Source organism: Prionailurus bengalensis, chromosome A1, assembly GCF_016509475.1.
Source record: "Prionailurus bengalensis isolate Pbe53 chromosome A1, Fcat_Pben_1.1_paternal_pri, whole genome shotgun sequence".
NCBI classification, from domain to species: Eukaryota; Metazoa; Chordata; class Mammalia; order Carnivora; family Felidae; genus Prionailurus; species Prionailurus bengalensis.
The window spans coordinates 224,604,031-224,620,361 of record NC_057343.1 but is presented as its reverse complement, the minus strand read 5'-3'; the positions used below and the strand labels follow the sequence as shown (position 1 = coordinate 224,620,361).

The 16,331-nt window shown below is 37.0% G+C and overlaps 1 protein-coding gene across 4 annotated transcripts in view; it reads right to left on the bottom strand.

Moving 5' to 3' along the window:
• The window catches only part of CDH18 (cadherin 18), a 1,036,719-nt gene that overhangs the window by 540,278 nt on the left and 480,110 nt on the right, over positions 1 to 16,331 (bottom strand). The window lies entirely within an intron of this gene.

Below are 16,331 nucleotides of genomic sequence, written 5' to 3'. Positions count from 1 at the left end.
TACTCCATTCAATTCATAGTTAGCAAAGACCTGTTGTTTCTCTGTTGCTACATCACGTTTTTCAAATGATCATTTTAGTGAAATGATTCAATGAAAATAGTTTTATAATAAGAAAATAGCGGGTGAGACCTGGGAGCGAATTTTCCAACATAAGGATTATGAAATATATTGATTCTACAAAATCTAATAAAACTGAATCTGTTTTTACTCCAATGTTTAGATGAATTACATTGCCATCTGATCTTGAGGGGACCCTAAAAATAATATAAAAGAGTCATCAAGGCTTAAATAAACATACAGTATTTGGTAATAAGCATAGGACGGATACAAAAAGACATTATTTGCCACATATTTTAACAAGATCCACACCTTTAACCTTAAGGGGCAAGTAGGTAGCCCTCCAAATATTTTCCTTAAAAATGATTTTACAGTTTAAAAATCAATTTTCACTTAGGAAAGAGTTATAACCATTTAAACAAATCCTGAAAGGAAAAAAAAATTAAAGAATGAAAATTAGGGATAAAAATCAAAGGATTCCAAAGGTTTCATATATTTTGTATAGTTTGTGGATGTAAGAGAATTCTACGCAAGGCTGTTATGAAAGTAGAAAGGCAAAAATGTCATGCATATATAATTGACTTGATTTTTCAATGTCTGTATTTCTACTCAAGTGTATAAAATCATTACCTTCCAGTATCTTTCACAGACCTTGTAATATTTGGTGTTGATAAGTTTACATCAGGTAGGAAAAGGATCCATTTTAACCCTTGTAGAAATATCAGTTTTTTTTTTTCCACAGAATCTACGTTGAATAATGGCTACACTTTTTTTTTTTTTTACTTTAAAATATACTAAAGCTTTGCCCCGAATACCAGCTCCCGCTTGAAATTCCTTTCTATGTCGATGACATCATTCTGCTCTGACATCTTCTTTGACATCCTCCTTCCACGGTCAATCAATTTTTAGTCATATCTTTATTTCAAAGACGACTTCAATGGATTCCCACAGTCTAATATTCATAGTCCTCAGCTTTGCGTTGCACGGCCCCCACCATATCTCAACGGTAAGTAACGGTACTTGTTGGACCCTTTGTCTTCTGCTGTTACTTGTTTACATTTTTCATTGGCTGATGTTCTCAGTTATAAAAAATAAATAAATAAATCCATTCTACCTAAGGAAGAAAGGGATTTAGTAAGTGGTACAGATAGCTCCCAGAATCTTCAATGGTGCTTTAAAGTCTGAGCTTCCATGAAGATCTCCAAAACTACACCACCAAACTGGGTCACCAAAGAAGCAGGATCAGCTCTGATCAGGACAGCAAAGCACTGCACGATCATACTGTCTGTGATCTAAGTCAACGAAATGCTCGGTCCCTCTCTCTAACGAACACAAGTCTGTGCATCTTGCTATTGGTGCACTGACAAGATCAACTTAACTTCCCCCTGGATCTCTTGATGCAACCAAATCTGGGAAATGCAGTTTTTGCTTTTCAGAGGAAGGCGATACAAGAAGAGGTATTAGTCGGGGTGAATGTTGAACATACAGGTTCACAATATCCATCACATACCGTAAACAAAATTATATTTTAAAAATCCGATCTCATCAGGAAACTACGATTTCTTTGCCAAAATATCTTAAATTAACCATTGTATAAAGACTGAAATCCAAGCTTTCTTATTAATCTTTTTTATATACCATTTATTTGCTTTAAAACCTTCCTTTGGAATTCAATTTTGCTTAGTATTCTTCTAGGCTTATTTTAAGAAATAATGTATACCTTCTGGCTATCAAAGCATTTAAACTAAATGCTATGTAAAGTAACTAATAGGAAAAGTGAGTTGCGATGATATAATAATGTTCTGTAAAATGTCCCTGGAAACCTGAAAGGGGTAACATGAGGTTAACAAAGGAAGAGGTGAGGAAACTTCAAAGATCAAATGGTGTTTCAGCAAGGTTCTGAACCATGAGAATGCATTGTCCTGGTCACCATGTAACCCCATTGTAGAGAAAGAAAGAAAGAACTTACAGACTTTTGTAAAGATATGAGAATATGTAATACATATGAGAATGAAAAAGTTGGAGAATGGTAAGTCATTGGGAACGACTAAAAAGTTGGCTTTATATGTGCACATAATGAGGTGATAAGCAGCTGAAGAAGATTCTCATCAGCTTTACTAAAGGTTTAAATTGTGTTGTATATGTGGTTTAAGTCATTGAAGGAGCTTGAACAGTGATGGATATATTATTTCTATGAGTAGGAAGGGACATAGAGTGAAAAGTGGTGGGACTCAAGCCATGTAGAACACCTAGAAGTGATTACTCTAGGTTCACGTCCAGATTCAGGCAGTGGTTTTGAGTATTAGAGGGAGCCACTGTCTTGAAAACAAATGAGGATATAGCAACACCCTGACCGAACTTGGATGGTCTTCCATATTGTTGTTTATTTACTAACAATTTCCCTGATCTCACTCCAGTAGTTCTGAACTAATCACCTGTCTGGACCATTTTTTTGTTTGTTTCGTGCCTCTGTACATTTCTTTCTCTCTGCCCAGAGTAGCCTGTCACTCTTTTCTGCTCAGTTTTCTACTTAACAAGATCTAGCTCAAAAGAGCTTTACTTTGTAAATCTTCCTTCCCTCCAAGGCAGTGATGGACATTCCCTTTACACTGCATTGAAGAAATCTGCCTTCTTTCCTAAATGAAAGCACAGACCTACAACACCATAAGTATTTGTTTGTGGGCTATATTCCCACTTGGCTATAAGCTAAGGGATGGAAGCTATGTCTTGTCTTGTTTTTTCTTGTCTTGTGGAATGTTGCAGGTTTCTGAGAGATGTAGAAAATTCATATAAATTAATGTAAAGTATACAGATGTTTTCTAGGGTCCATAGGAAAACCTAAGAATAATAAATATGTTGAAATATTTCCAACTTCTCTATTTTTATACTTAACTGGTCATGTTTGCATTCAGGGAATGTTGATATAAACACGTAAGATGGATTCAGATACTTTCAAACTAGTAGGCGTGAAAATGACCACATTTCAGTCATTTAGTTAATTAGCAAAAGCAAGTCAGCATTTTACCTTTGTCTTTGGCCAAACCTCACCAGTCTGTGTTTTCCAAATAGGACTTTCATTTCCTTTCAACAGAATAACGGGTGGTGAAGGCTCAGGTCATTTTTAACTACTATTCTTTTCTCTTAATCAGTCTTCGTGTCCTAAGCTTCATTTTCCTTCTGTCATTTCAGACGTTTTCTGTTGTTAGGAGCTATTCAAAATTATAATGTTCAATTCTGTTTTCTAAGGCCGCTACTCAACAAATTCCTTTTTTTTAAATGTCATATCCGTGTTTTACACACTCCTTTTATTTACACACTCCTTCCATGACTATGCATTTATCACTTGGTCCCTTTTCCAAAGTGATAAATTCTGCTTTAAAAGATGTCCTATTAAGTATCCACCAACTACCAAGTTTGATAAAACTCATTTGAGGTTACTCGGGTGGCTCAGTCAGTTAAGTGTCTGACTTTGGCTTAGTTCATGATCTTGCAGTCTGTGAGTTCAAGTCTTGCGTCTGACTCTGTTGCAACAGCTCAGAGCCTGGAGCCTGCTTCAGATTCTGTGTCTCCCTCTCTCTCTGCCCCTGCACTGCTCACTCGCTTGCTCTCTCTCTCTCTCTCAAAATAATAAGCATTAAAAATTAAAAAAAAAGCCAAAAAGTTATTTTGAACCATTTCTCTCATAAAAGGGTGTTAGAGACTAAAATAGTCTGAAACATTACTGGTTTTCCTTGGGGCGCCTGGGTGGCTCAGTCGGTTGAGCGACCAACTTTGGCTCAGGTCATGATCTCACAGTTTGTGAGTTTGAACCCTGCGTTGGGCTCTGTGCTGACAGCTCAAAGCCTGGAGACTTCTTCTGATTCTGTGTCTCCCTCTCTCTCTGCCCCTCCCCCACTCATTCTCTCTCTCTCTCTCTCTCTCTCTCTCTGTCTCAGAAATAAACATTAAAAAAAAATACTGGTTTTCCTATTCTATCTCTTACAAAAATTAAATATACTTGTATACCATTCCTTCTTAGCTAATTTAGTTTTGCTTCATGTTGGTAACCTGACCCGGATTATTCTTAGAACAGGTTGCCTTTCTCTACCAGGAGAACATATTGAAGAAGCTTGTTGTATGGGAGTTTGGGAGGGAGTTTGTGGACAGGCAGATATGACCTTTGGTCAACTGATGACTTTACAGATTAGTTGCTATGTGACCCTTGGTGAATTATTTAGTCTTTAGTTTCCTCAAATATAAACCAACCAAACAAAATCGATAATATCTTTCTCACGGGATTTTTGTGAAGTTTGGAAGTAATGTATATACCAAGCCTATAAGCTGTAGTTAGAAAATATTTATTTAATATAAAACCTATCTAAATAATATACATTACTTGCCTCTACATGTATTTAAGCCTAGCAATTCCAGTTTTTCAACAGGTAGCAAAATATAAATGCCTCATTGTCTAGCTTGGAACTCTTCTTAGAAAGCCATAGTTAGGTTAAACTGTGCCGTGCTGAACATGACTTCGCAGCTGTGAATGGCAGGTCAACATTAGGAAGAAGGTCAACACTGTCTATTGAAAATACAAAAGAAAGTTCTAGCTAACAGCTTTACATAACAGAAGTTGGACCTTAATATTAGGATCACCAAAAAGGATTGTTTATAAAATAATACCAGTTATCTCAAGTTGCTTTTATACAGAAATGACTACGTATGCTTTTTATAGATCACTGGATTATATGTTCAAGTACATAGATTAACTCCCTAGCATCCACATAATATGCACGGAAGACTTTTAGGTCGGTTAATATGATACCGAACGAGCAAAACGTCTGAATAAAATATAATACGTACAGAATCTTATTTTTCTCAGTGTTAGTAATGGTTGCTTGTTTAAAACATGTGGTCATGAAAAAGAAAGTTCAGTGGGAAAGGATTTAACATTTATTAAGAACTTCTTACGCATCACTTCCACTGCTGGATGCCATTACCTACATTGATTAATTGGATCTCCGAGCACTACTGAGGGAGAGAGTGTTTCCTCCTGTTTACACAGGAGTGAAGGGAGTTCTGTGGAGAGTTTCCCCCCAGCAATACGGGGCAGTAAGTGCTGAGGTTGAAACAGTATTGGCTGCTGGGCTATGCTACACAATTCAAATTCCCTCTCATGGGGGAGTTTGGTTTAACATTTATGGCTTAAAATATTGCTTCTGGTTTTCATATTGTCTTGAAAGAAAAGTCACTGGACCAGTTGGACTTAAGAGAGGGTTGTAAGCATCAGGCCATAATGCAATTGAACTTGTTTTCTCTCTTTGGGGAAGGATGGATTAATATCAGCCATCTTCCCTGTTAGCATAAAATGTACACCAAATGTTGTCAAATATTTGCATAATTAACATTCATCTATTTCTCGTTAATGATTAGTTAACATTAGTCTACCTAGAAGTGTTTTGAGATGCTCTAAGAAATAGTTTCATTTCTTCAGTGTTTTAGTTTTATACATATAAATAGAGCATACACACACATACAATCTGTGCACTCTTCAGTAAACGTAATGGAAATTTTCTAAATTATCATAAAATTACCATTTTAATATTAATCATTATTACCAATAAATTACAAGGGTACTATATATGTGTCTTACTTATGGAGAATAGACCTTTCAAGTCTATCAGAAGACTAACTTAGTTAACTTATACCCCAGAATGTTACATAGATGAAAGAAAATTAAAAATAACAAAGGTAACAGAAGTTTCATGTATCCTTTCCATTGTTTTCTCCTTTATTTGTTGTAATAGAATCTGTGTATGTAACTCAGATGGTAGTTTTACTATTGACTGAGTGAGTCATATAACTACAACTTCCTGAGTGATTTCAAACAGTATTGTGAATGTTCAGTCAAGAGCAAATGAGACTTTGCTGATAGCTGAGAGTTCTAATCCCTTAAAACTACTAAACAAGGGCTCCTTTTGGCCATTCCATGATGGAATAAATTTATCAGTTTAAATTAAAGTGCAGAAGTTCCTACTTTCCTATTGCCACCTTCCCAAAAATCATCTCGTGGACGCCAAATACATCACTTTTATTCACACATCATAGTTTGTATATTATATATTGAAACTTCAAGCCCCTTATCAGTAATCTTTAAACACCTCAATTATCACTAATGGAATAGGTTGTCCTAGGGAAGAAGAAGAAGAGAAAAAAGGAACTCTGTGATATAAAAAAATGTGCTCGTGCATATTAGCACCATATATGGGAGGTGATTTTTGCAAAGCTCAAAGAGAATAAGCATCTTCATGGTCAGAATAAGGTAAATGCCTACAGTAAAGTCTGCCTTTGAGGAAGGAGGGTCAGAAATGTTATACTATTCTTATTATAAATAGAATAACTACCCACTTTTTAGAATTCCATGGCGAATCTCTTTCCTTCATAACATTGTCATGAGAACATATAAAAGGTTGGCCATTCTCCCAGAAAAATTCCTACACTTTCAGGCTTCTTTTTCAATTAATGTTATGTTCAAATTTCAAAATTTACAGCAAAATTATTGAAGTTGTTTTGCTGCTTACTTAAAACAAGAATGTTTCCATGCGGCGGCGAGATTCAGTGCTTTTTATTAAAAAATGATGAAGGACTCATTTTCAAAATCACTTTCTATGAACCAAAATAGTGAATTTTAAAGTTTATTATTTGGAAAGTTCAAAAAAGGTATGCTTTCTAATTGTATTATTTCTAAAACATGAAAGAACACAGCTCAGTTTCTATTGCTATGTAACAAGAAACCACAAACTCAAGGCTGTAAAATAACACAATGCTGGAGGTAAGAAGCCAATTCGTGGCACAATTGAGTTCTTTGCTCTGTGGGATCACAGGCTGAAATTAAGGTGTCTGCGAATCTAAGTTCTCATCTGGAGGCTGTGCTGGGGAAATCCATTCCCTACATCTTTCTGGTTGTTATTATTATTTAGTCCCTGTAGTTATAGAATTGAGGTCTTTTTCTTTGACTGTGGTCAATGGGGAGATACTCTCAGCTCCAGAAAGTTGCCTACAGTTTCTGCCACATGGCTCTCTCCAGCTTTAAGCCAGCCGTGGTGCCATGAATCCTTCCCTTGCTTCAAATCCATGACTTCCTCGTTTCCCCCACTGAAGACAATTATCTACTTTTAAAAGGCTCATGTAATTAGGTCAGACCTTCCTGGATCACTTCCCCATCTTAAGGTCAACTGTGCCTTATAACATAGCACGAGTAAAATCCATCGTTTGACACGCCCAGGCATTATGTGGCACCAGTACCACAGAAGCATGGAAATATTAGAGGGCATCTTTGAATGCTCCCTCTCAGGGTGAATCATAGAGCTTCTAGAACCTCTCAAACTCTACAGCTCCTCAAAAGTGATGCTTTATAATGCCAATTTAAATACAAAACACGAGAGTGAATCATTCATAACGTGTATCAGCTATGGAAATCTTCCAAAATTCTAAAAGGAGACAATACGTATATATTCTACTTATACCTTTATGTGAGTTTTTAATTACTGCACAAAAGAAGCATATAACAAAAAGAAACACTAAAGTACACATTTGTTTTCATTCTGGTAGATTTTTTCCCCTTAAGAAACGTGTTATTCTATCAATAAAGATATAAAGATATAAGGATACTATTTTCACTCTTTTTTTAGATGATTGTGTCCCTCTAAGAACTGCATTTATTTCCCAACCTAAAGTGCCCTTACTCCGGAGAGGGCCATAATGAATCTAGGTGTCAAAGTTTTTTTCCAGCCTGACAGGTAGCTCCAGAAAAAGATCGGCCATTAAAGAAGTCCTGGACTGGTCAGAGGAGCGCCTGGGTGGCTCAAGTCAGTTAAGCATCTGACTTCAGCGCAGGTCACGATCTGATAGTTCATGGGTTCGAGCCCCGCATTGGGCTCTGTGCCGACAGCTCAGAGCCTGGAGCCTGTGTCAGATTCTGTGTCTCCCTCTCTGTCCCTCCCCTGCTCACGCTCTGTCTTGGTCTCTCAAAAATGAATAAATGATTTTTAAAAAATGAAGTCCTGTATTGGGTAGAAACATCTAGGCCCTTGTATCACCGCCTTGCTCTGTTATTGGCTGAGGGACACGTGGGAAGGGCATGTCGTCAGCTTAACCGAGAAAATGGACTCTTTAGTTGTTAATGGCTGGCAGCTAGCAGGTAACCCCACTCCCTGACAACAGTTCTGAGAGAACACCTCAGTGTGTACCATACGTACAAAGCAAATAATCTAACTTCCATTGTGTTGTATTTACCCTGAAGCTACCTTCACAGAAGCACATGAACAAGAACGTTATGACATGGCTGTCAAAACAGTGACATGATAATAAGATACACACATGTGATTTATATAGTTCTTCCAGTAGGCACCAATAAATATTTGCTTCAGCATCAACCAAAACTCATTCTTGTCATTCACGAAGCATAAGTTGCAATGATTGGCCATGTTACATTGTGAGGAAAGTAGGGAGTAGTCATGAATTAAAAAAAAAAAGTTGAGTTATGCTGTACAAATGTGTACTTTATGCATATCAATTAAGGCCATAAGGAGGAATTCAGACCTACTGAGATGTGATTGGCCAAGAAGAAGAGAGATGGAGAAAATTGTTCATTATCCCAACGAATCTGGCATAGTTCTAGGAATTAGGAGGACGAAAACAGATGTGGCTTTGTGGACCAGCTACACCTTCATAGATGCATGGAAAAGGAGAGCTATAAGAAAGTTGCGCAAATATTGTGAAATGATGGGGTTGTCCTAATATAATCATGTTTGCCCTGTTAGAAGGAACGGTGAGAAGGACTATCAAAATAGAAAACTTCAAAACTGACACTCAGCCCATCCATCTCTATAATGCAGAGGACATGAGTGTCTGTGTACGTTTCCTTTACTTTCTCTCAAATTCACAGAAGCCCAAGAGAGTCAGGAAGGGACCTCGGCAATATCATTATTGATACCTGTGCATGAACTGCCTGGATTTGTTCAAAGGAGATTTATATATGAAATAGTTCTGGAATCCTGTAAGCTGCTCTGATCTTTATTCATTCTGGTTTCTGTTGGGCTAAATTTTATCTGTAAAAGAAGGTTGTCACAGGTGAATTACTAGGATGATAATGACTGGAAAGAATGAGGATTCCCGTAACTTACAATAGGAAGAAAAGAAGGACAGGAAAACTTATTGGTTTAAAGCATTTGTGTATTAATGAGCTTTAGAAGAGGCTGATGTTGTCACACATTCCTGGGTACAGTATTAGGAATAACAAATTGGCATCTCTAAAATGGCAGGTAACAGAGACATAAAAAGTCCCCGGTGACCTCATGCAATTTCTGAGATCATTAGGGAGTTGCCTAACTACCTCACTTACATCTCATCAAGTGAGACCTCAGTTTCACCCCTGCTGATCTCTCTGCTCCGGTTTCTATTTTCTTTAATTGGAAAGTCAGGTAGTGACACTGGTTTTGGAAGGAATCCAAGATACTCATGCATGAACTACTGTGTGTTTCCAAAAACCAAAACAAAAACCTAGAGCAATGACTCTTGAGAATCTTTAACCTTTACTTGATATTTGTAAAGAAATAACTTTAGGATAATTAGTACAGAATAAATACCTCCAATTTGACAATACACAAACATCCTTGAATGAAATCAATTGACACTTGGAGATGAGTTGTGGAAGAAAAGTTTTAGAGAAAGGAAATGAAATCACTTTCCGCCAATAAACCAGACAGGTAGCGCTCCTATACTGCAAATCAAATAGAGTGTCCAGCATCTGTGATGAGGAAATAGGGCATCTGTAAAGGATGGGTAACTGATGTTGAGAAAGACAGGGCAAGGCCCACCTATCAATCCACACAATGTAAGCCATTTTCCTAAGTGTGTGTTTGTTTTGTTTTGTTTTGTTTAAGATGGTGGCCACTTCTGGATTTGTAAGATGAAGACTTGTGAATGCATTACCTAATAATACCTCGTAAGTCAATATAGGTTTAGATATACACAATAAAAGCAAACTTTGGAGGAAAAGGAGAACTCAGTAAAGGACCCAGACAATAGAATATATTAGAACTCTTAAGAGAGCAAGATATTTTTCAACAAGAATGGACAAGCTATGTTTTACAGAGAAGGTGGAGTAACATTAGCCTGAAAGAGAGGATAAGAAATTCTAACAAACCAAGATTTAAAAAAAAAATGGTTAGTATGGTGAGTAGAATGATGCCTTTTCAAAGGTGCCTATACCTTATGCTCATGACCATGTAGATGTCCTAATCTCCTAGTTAATAAATCTAGTGTTTATGTTGAGAGTATGGTACCATTACATTTGGTTACATAGGTAATGGCTTACTTCCACACTAGCCCAGATGGGTAGAAATATTAGATTAGGAGTCAAGGTTTGGAGAGTTTATTTTCCACAAAATTCCAGAAGTCAGCATTTGAAACTAGATGTGCATGTTTCTCATCACTTTGCTGCCTTACTGCCTTTAATTGAATGTGCCAGGCCCTGTATCATACATTTGAATGATCTGGATTGTTTGGGGTTATGCAATTTCCAGCAACATATGATTCATCTGCCGTTGGAGACGAAGTGTAGCCTTTGAGGGAATTACACTCTTAAATTTGAGAATGTAATTTGATCCACAAGGCTTGGGCAACGTTCCTTTCTCTGAAAAATGTTTCTCCCATGTCACCAGAATCTTAAAAGTTTTCCATGTTTCAAAAGTTAAAGAACAAACAGAATAAAACACCTTACCCTTTATCAGATGAGAAGAAAGCTAGATTAATTTGTCTAGGGACAAATAACTCATTAGCAGTAAGTTTGTAAAGGAGGCAGAGTTCCCTAAATCATCCTTTGGTTGTCTCTGAATTTTGTAGTATTCGTAGGCTGAAATCTACCAAATAAAGTTAGGTCCTTGGAATACACCAAGTTAGGAGGGAGAGGGAACACAAATGACATTTCCCTTGATATTTTCCTTGCATAAGACCTTAGAACAAGCCGTCACCTTTCCACAGCTCTAAAGAAACCTTTATTTTACATGCAATGCATGCTCAGCAAGGGGTTCAGAGGGAGGAAGCGATTAATGATACTTGTGTTAGTGACAAGAAGCAGCATCTGTCTCTTTTAAAAAAAATGTGTCTTCTTCTACAAAGTGACAAGGTTAAATGAGGTAATCCCTAAAACATTTTTTCAACGGAAAGGTCTTCATACTGCAGACCAAAACTATCAGAAAATATTGAAATATCTGAAGGACAGGTGTGTCTCAGATCAGACAGATTGGGGCATAAACACTGCGTTGAGCTATACCAAAAGCTTGAGGCTGTTGCAAAACAGACTTGGGAAAAATCACAAAAAATGGAATGAATGGCTTCCCAGGAAGAAAACAGACTGTCTGAAATTGAGTCCCCCATGTTTCGCCCTTCAGAATGAAACAACTTCAACTTTCAGATTCTAGAGTTGTTTTTGCCTAAGTGGCTATAATGCTTACATTTCCTGTCCAATTTGAAAAATTAAATTCCTTATTTTGGAGTTATTCCTTATTTTATATTTGGGATATTTGATATTTATTCAAATATCAAGTCAGAAAGAAATTTTTTTTTTTGCAATGTATCATTTGCCACTGACAATTAGATTCTTTATGTTCCGCCCATGCCAATGGCAAACCATGTGTATGACTATTTTAGTTCCCATAAAGACTAATCTATTCCATTAATGTTAGTAATGCTTGCATAATTGAAATGTAGTTATGCGGGTGGTCTTTCGTTTACAGACATTACTTTCTTTGAATGAACATTAATTATTGGCTATGTATTTCTAAACTCCTTGTGGTGATGTTATTCTAGTGATAATATAAACATAAGCACAGCATACAATTTGTACATACTTATTTAAAAGTACTCTGATCATGCAGTGTCACCATATAAAAGAGGAGGAACCTCATACAAGAATGACACAATGCTCAGAAATTACATAAAAATTAAAAGAAGTTCTTACAATAAAACAGATGGCTCCAGAAGCAGCTGTGTTGTTTCATTTCTGAAGCGTGTTAGACACATATGTGGATGGGAATGTGGAGTGTGTAGGGGGAAAGAACTGTGACTGTACATGGAAATAAGAAATCGATGGAGTTTTGGCTTTTTTACTATAAGATTAACACATGAGGGCCAGGGATTCAGTTACCTTGAAGTACTTTGCTAACCATAAAATGAAGGAGAGAATGCTACCCTTACATAAACTTTACTTTAAAAATGCACTGTGTGGGGCACCTGGGTGACTCAATTGGTTAAGTGTCCAACTTTGGCTCAGGTCATGACCTCATGGTTCATGAGTTTGGGCCCCACATCAGGTTCTGTGCTGACAGCGTGGAACCTGGAGCCTGTTTCAGATTGTGTCTCCCTCCCTCTCTCTGCTCCTCCCCCATCCGTGCTCTGTTTCCCTCTCTCAAAAATAAACAAACATTAAAAATAATAAAAAAAATAAAAATGCACTATCTTTCCATTTTTTATTTAAAATCATTGTATTTTATGGGTTTTTTTTTTTTGGTTTCTGTTTTTGTTTTTTGCAAACCCCCCATATGTATTCCAAAATTACAGTGCTTTGGAGACACTTATAATGGTTAATGGCATATGTCAACTTATCTGGGCCACAGGGTGCCCGGATAATGGCTTAAACATTATTTCTGGATGTATCTATGAAGATGTTTCTGGATGAGATTGACATCTGAATTGGTAGACTGAATTAAACAGATTGCTCTCCCCATAGTGAGTGGGCCTCACCCCATCTGTTGAAGGTCGGAATAGAATAAAAGACTGAGTAAGAAGGAAGTATTTTTCTTCGTCTAATTATCTTCAAGCTTTAACCCTGTCTCTTATCTTTGGACTTGGACTGGACTATACCATTGGCGTTCCTGGATTTGGACTTATCTACCTCTATACTCATGTGAGCCAATTTCTCATAATGAATCTCTTTCTATACACACGTAACACGTACACATACAGGCGCACCCTATTGGCTCTGTTTCTCTGGAGAGCTCTAATATATGGATCAACATTTACTCTTTACTGCTCCTTTCAGGAACCTTGTAGTAAAACCTATAAGCCATATAGAATGTATTTCATGGCCAATGAATGCAAGTCCACTAATTGCTCCCATGTGGAAACCTTAAGATCCATCATACAATTGAACATAGACCCACCCTCCCCCTTTTCTTTTTAACTCCTTAGCAATTAGATGATCATGTCAGAAGACTGTCATCATCAGTTCTTCAGTAATTACAATGAGTAAAATTCCCCGCCAAGTTACAATAGACACACAGCATTAGTTAGACATAAATTGTATACTATGAGCCCTTGAATTTATGGGATTGTTAACCATCGCATGGGGTAGCCTATGCTGGCTGCTGTGTTCCTAGCATTCTCATGTGACCTATTATATGCTGGATTTTATTATAGTTTATTTTCTTAACAATACCAGGCATTGTGAGAAACTTTGCAGATATTAGAACACAAAGGTTGTTGTTGTTTTTTTTTCTAAGATAATCAGTCTCAGAAATATTAACTTACTGAAACTTACTGATAGTGATAGAATTGGTCACCAAACTCAAGTAGGCCCTGATGCCATTTCTAATCTTCTCTAATAACCTTTGATTTTTTGGATTGTTCCTGATTTCACTTTATAACTGGATAAAGTTTTGTGGTTGAGTACTTTTTTCCCTCTGGTTTGCTCTGTGTTGTAACTGAAGTTATTTTTGGTTGAGATTTGAGAGATGAAGGGTATTTTTAGTATTTTGACCTTCAAGACAGTATGTTAGAAAGTCATTAAGGGGCACCTGGGTGGCTCAGTCCATTAAGTATACGACTCTTGATTTTGGCTCAGGTCATGATCTTGGGGTTCATGAGTCTGAGCCTCATGTCAGGCTCTGTGCTGATGGCTCAGAGCCTGGAGCCTGCTTCAAATTCTGTGTCTCCTGTCTCTCTGCCCCTTCCTGCTCACTCTCTGTCTGTCTCAAAAATAAACAAACATTAATTTTGTTTAAATCTTTAAAAAAATAAAAAATAGAATTGTAATCAATATCAGAAAGAAGTACAGGTCTCAAAAAGTGCAATAAATTAAGGGCACAACTGTTTTCAAAGGGTGTGCCCCAAAGTTACTGGCCCCTGACTTCCACCTGGTGAAGTGCATAAGCTACGGACAACCTCTCTATCAGCCTCTTTGCATAACGGAAAACTAATGACTTCGTCTTTGGTTGTAAAGATTAAATAGGATGACACAGGTAAATTATTCAGCCTAGCAGATAATACAACCTCAATAAATTTTAAATGATAGCTTAAAAAGAAGAAATGAAGGAGAAAGAGAACCAGATGGAGAGGGAGGAGGAGGAGGAACCAGGTTCCAGTCTTTGGGGCTGCCTCACTCAAAGCTTTTAGAGGACAGAACCCTGAAGGTTTTCCATGTTGTTTTGGACAACTCACTAATATGCCATTGTATAATTTCTTAAAACATTTCTCTAGATATCCCAGTTAATAAGGCCCAGAAGGGGCGTGTGGCTAAAAAATTTAGCAAAACCAAATGAAAACAAGAATAGATGCAGGCAAAAAACATTGAAGAGCTCAAGACAGGGAAATAAAAGACACTTACACGGGGCTTATAACAGAACAAATGAAAAGCTGTGTCTACTAAAACGTGTTGTGTATGAAGAGGGCTTTGAATCTGAAAGTAAGCAGGCCTATAGCATTCTGAAATTTGTCAGGAAGGAAATAAAGATGTTTTATTTCAAAATAAAGAAAAGCATCAGGATGGGTATGCTTGTACTCTTCCAATATATGAAAGGAATCCTGAAGAAAAAGTTCTTTTTTTAGCTTCAATGAACAATTTAGGTTCATTGCTTACTGTTCATTCAAAGGGGACATTCTTAAATGTTAGAGTTAATGGGATCCCAGGAAGGCAGTCCTTATGAAATAGGTTGCCTCCTAGCATGGCAAACTCCTTATTAAAGACAGGATCAGTAGTTGCTCTTCTGCCTTCTGGCGAGATAAAAAAGAGAGATCAGTAGCCACTGGGAGACTGGGGCAGTGGATATTTAAATATCCTTTACGCGATGAAATCACATGTCTACTATTGCACATACTTTTGTTAAACGTTACTCCCAGATTCATCAAGCATTCATTAAGCATGTGCTATGAGTAGGGCACTATGAGCTGATGTTACTCATTCATCATCTCATTTCACCTTTGGAGAAGGTAACATCTTTTTAGGAAAGTGAGGGAAGAGACGTTGAATAGTGTGTGCGTGATCACAAGCCACTATACCAATTTTCCCATTGAGGAGCCCTAGCAACAGGATTCTAAAATGTGGGTTTTTCACGTCTTTCCTTCTAAACTGTGAACAGTCTATAAACATTTCAATGTTCCTCATGATGTCTTGCCTGGTTTGTAGAATCATGATACAATGCTACTGCACTATGTTTCTGAGTCATCTTTACACGATACAGCATTGGGGCCTAAACAGACATCTTTGGTTCACAGTGGTTTAGTTCTTACTGGTGTATTACCATCCTTTTCATCTTGATGAAAATTAAATATGAAAACTTGATTTAAAAATCAAACCTAGGGTTTAGAAGTCTTTAATGTGAATATTATTTGAGTGACTTGTGTCCCTCAGATAGCTAACATCGCATACATTTCTTTTCTCTAATTCAATGACTTGAAAATATAAAATTTGTTTTTTGAAATGACCGAACAGCTCAGGATGTGGTTTTCTTTCCCTTTTCTGAGAAAAAGAAAATCAAGCTGCTTGGCCTATGTGATAAAACAATGTAGATAATGTTCACGTGAAAAGGTGCAAGATGAAAATGTGAGAATGATCGGAGATGCCGGCACTGTCCCACTATCTAAACGTACTTTTAAAAATTTTGAGGAACTCATTATTTTGTTTTAAACAGAAAATGGATCTTAACTGCTGGCATAATACTGTCATATCCTTTCAGATGAGTCAGCAGTCACAAAGCCAGCACATTAGACAACATTTTGCAGATGAGAAGAGACAGAATAATAATTCTGTTGAAGATAACCAAGCAAGCGATAGAATACATGGTAAGAGATCATTGGTATTAGTCAAAGCAGAATTCTAGCTGTAATACCATATACATTTGCTATTTAAATAGCAAGAAGCATTCTATGCTTTATGGCAACACAAGTTGAGATGTTTAGACATATCTGAGGTACACATTTATGGATGTATCACCAGCATTGATTCAGGAGTGAAGTTGTGA